The following is a 3699-nucleotide window of genomic DNA, read 5'->3' on the forward strand; positions in this document are numbered from 1 at the left end:
AATCCACACAACAAACTATATACAAGATAGTTAGAGCCTTCGGATCAAATCAACTTACACATATCCTACCGCCCATATTACACCAATAATCTATTAACCAGATCGACGACTGATCAAATGTTCTGCCAGCAGACGCCGGTGGTCTGTGCCCCCGATCCGCACGGCCCGCCCACCACGCGGATCAATGGAATCCCCACTAATTTCCTTTCCATCTTCCCAACGTGCCGCCCCCACAGTTCCGGTCGTTGCCACCTGACTCTATCCTCGGGATCTCATCCTACTGTCCTGGATCGGGGCAGCAGTGGCGATTTGGATCCGGGCGGCGGCGGCTGAGCAAGGGCACCGGTGCTGTCTAGGTATATATCTTCCCTCTCTCCCTTCCTCCCTCCCTCTCTCTGCCCCGCCGGGGTCGCTGTGAGCCCGTGACGGTGGACTGGTGGGGAACTCCGGTGGAACGGCAAGGGGACAGCGAGGAACGGCAAGCACGGGTGCTCTGCTGGCGGAGGCATGTTTTGGGGACGGGGAGACCTCCGGCCGTGGGGAATGAAGAGAGCTTTGGATGCAAACTGAATTTCATCTCTCTTTGTTCTTTTTTCTGCTGATGGCACAGAAGAACATTGGTAATGTTGAGCTGGCAAAGAGAAGTAGCAGACTAATTTCTATGTCAACTAGATGATGATTTGCTCCCTATATGTGGTTTCCTCTGTATTCTTTATATGATGTTATTTTGTGATCCTTGAGTACGGAAATAGCATGGTGTGCAGCGTTGCCCTTGTGAGCAATCTCTGATGCTACTGATGTTTATATATGTATTACTTATGACACTAGGATTCAATCCTCACCGAAGATTGAATTCCATCTTCTTGGTTAGAATGCACAAAGGATTTGAATTGTGAATCTTGCAAGGACATTTATTTTGTGAAATTTAACATGACTAATTTGAGACCAGCAAAGAGGATTGGGCCCGAAGAAATGCTGATATTGAGCTAGGTTGGCAAGGCGATATGTCGAGCTCTGTGTAGCCTGCTTTCAATGGCTTATTTAAACAGGTGTCCCCTTTTCCTTTGTATGTGTTTTCGAGTCTCATTTCATGTAAAAATAGCCTGTAGATGTCCTGCGGTGTGATTTTATTTTTCGAGTTCAGCTCTGTGCTATCATAGAATTCAGCTTAGGGAGATCAAGAAGATGTTTCATATGTCAGCACAACTACTGGAGGATTTGCAGGTGAGGAACTATTATATGAGTTTGGATGACCAAATATTAGTAGTACATCAAAATCTACGGCTTTATATAGTTTGTCACATACTGTCTTATTTCATATATGATGACCATATCAATCAAGTGTTTGTTATTTTTCATTCAGAGTGTACATTGATTCCAGTGTAGCAAGAACAGAAAATAAGGTACTCTCTAAATAATGTGTGAGGTTTCAGATTCTGTAATTTGTTTTACTGTTGCTAACTGAGCATGCTTAGATAATGTGGTGATTTGAGTGGAGTTTCAGAGTCGACCGTTCATGTCTGCAGTCTCAAGTTTCTATATGTATAGTTTGAGACCTAATAAGTACTGATCATTTCAGAAAGTTTCATGTTTCATACTTATGATTGATACTGATTGTATTCACGTAATTGGGCCACTTGGATACGGTGGTTGGCTAACTAATAAGTAAGATGTACCCAGTTCTGCATAAAGATTTAGGCACCCTAATTTCTTAAATCTTTGTGGAGTCAGAGGTGTTGAATGTTTTTGTTCGAAGTCTTTTTGAAATGATGAGTGATGCATACCTATTCAATGTTTTACATGGTACTGCAAGTGAAGAAATGATTTGTACTGAACCATCTAATGGGTTATTGTGTTTCTTTGAAGTCATGAATTTGTAGCAACCGACGCCCTCATTGCCATTCTTTTTGAAAGATATCCAAGATAGTTAAAGCATTGTGGGGACGAGGAGGCCGAGCAGTCCTTTGTGTCTCCGCCGTCGCCGGCCGCACCGGTATGTTGTGCCCCTTTCCCTGCTTCACGTCCTAGGCTACTCCACCCCCACTGGATACGAGTGTGGCCATGACAGAGGAATCTTGTGCAGGGGGATTTGATGCATAGCATGTTATGTACATGCAATGGAAATGTTACACAGTGAAACACATTTTGATCTTCTAATATTAATATGCATTGCTGGTATGAAGGTTATTATTTGTTGTTTCACACACACACACAAGGTTATTATTTGTTGTTTCACACATTGTATTGGGGAAAAAATTAGGACTAAAGGTTTTGGTATGTCTGATTGTCGACATGCCACCGGAGGTGCATGATTGTCTGATAGGCTTGAATTCTTAAGTTTTCTTTCTTATTGGTCTTGTTTGTTTTTATTTTGTTGAAAACCCATGATTTTACCATAACCCAAAATTGCTGAGTTAAATGGAGAGGCTCAATGAGAAGTTTCGGGACATGGAAGAAATTGATTGTTCTAATTTAAGTAATATAAAAAGAAAAGCAGTATTTTCTATTAGTAACATATGTCTATAATATTATGATTTACCTCTGCTAATAGGTGTCGTCGGTGAAAAGAAGCATGCCCAAATTTGTAAGCCCATGTTGGTATTACTTTCCAGTAATCAACATCCAACAAAATATATATTTATGAATGATCTATTATCTTGCCATGAATAACAATGATAAATTTGTTGTTGACTCATGTTATATCCTCACAAATAAAGTGTCACATGGAACTTTCTCTATCAGTTCAGGCTGGATGGGCAAGACGACATACTGCAGACCGGGACCAAGGTGAGAATATTAGATGGAAATTTATGTAGCATATGTACAGCTACGTTTATTAATCTCCTTCTCACTTTTTCCTTTTTCTTTGCAGAGTTATGTTCATTATCAGTGATATGTGTTAATACTCTCCTAGAGATTGATTTTTTTGCGATCGCAAAAAAAGGAGCCAGATACATGGCGAGCTTCCAAATATCAAGTTGCAAGTACCTTCGTTGCTTTGGACCTTGCCATGGAAGGATGAACACTAAATGACCACAAAATGCCTCTAGATTATGAGTAAGCGTGTTTCTACCTTCAGCGGTTTGGGCATCTGCTTTGTCTCTGTGGCTGGTTTTGGTTTCACGGGTACCTGATTTTGCTTGGAACAACCACAGGTGCTGCAGCTTGGTTTGCTGACTAGCAATGTTTTGTTTCTTTGGTGGACAAACTTGTATCTCAGAACGTTGACGAATTATTTCATTTGATCAGCTTATGTGGAAACTACTAATTTTCATTGCCTCTGTACACACACTTGCATATCTTTTTTCCTGGTGCTTATTGGCAATGGCCCACTCATAGGCACGACCTAGAAGAAAATAAGATTGAAGATGTATTTTTCTTGGTTGGAAATATTACACCTCAAATTTACTTGAGTTTTTTTTGAGCAACTTTTTTTTGAGCAACTCAAATTTACTTCAGTTTGGATGCAATGATGACTTTAAGATTGAAATAACTGGTGAATTATGTCAATTATACAGTTTAAGAGGTCATGGATGTGATATATGAGAAACAATTTTGTCTGTGATACGTGAATATCTATATGGCACTGTGGATGCTGGCGAGATGTTGGTCATGGCCTTGGTTGTCGAGATGCACTAGCTAGGGGTGCATGCATGGCCATAGGCCACAATTACATTTTCTTGACGGACTGAGGTATTT

At 40.8% G+C, this 3699-nt stretch overlaps 1 long non-coding RNA gene across 8 annotated transcripts; it reads left to right on the top strand.

Annotated features, from left to right (window-relative positions):
- Nucleotides 1-247: 247 nt before the first annotated feature.
- On the top strand, nucleotides 248-3413 carry LOC125544490. 8 transcript variants are annotated; one of them, XR_007299517.1, is made up of 3 exons: nucleotides 248-2787; nucleotides 2873-3057; nucleotides 3156-3413. It is a non-coding gene; the product is annotated as an uncharacterized LOC125544490 (long non-coding RNA). The 8 variants fall into 8 exon arrangements; XR_007299523.1 differs by having other exon boundaries at nucleotides 248-2584; nucleotides 2718-2787; nucleotides 2873-3413; XR_007299519.1 differs by having other exon boundaries at nucleotides 248-1993; nucleotides 2084-2787; nucleotides 2873-3413.
- The last annotated feature ends 286 nt before the right edge of the window (nucleotides 3414-3699 follow it).

Source organism: Triticum urartu, chromosome 3, assembly GCF_003073215.2.
Source record: "Triticum urartu cultivar G1812 chromosome 3, Tu2.1, whole genome shotgun sequence".
Lineage (NCBI taxonomy): Eukaryota > Viridiplantae > Streptophyta > Magnoliopsida > Poales > Poaceae > Triticum > Triticum urartu.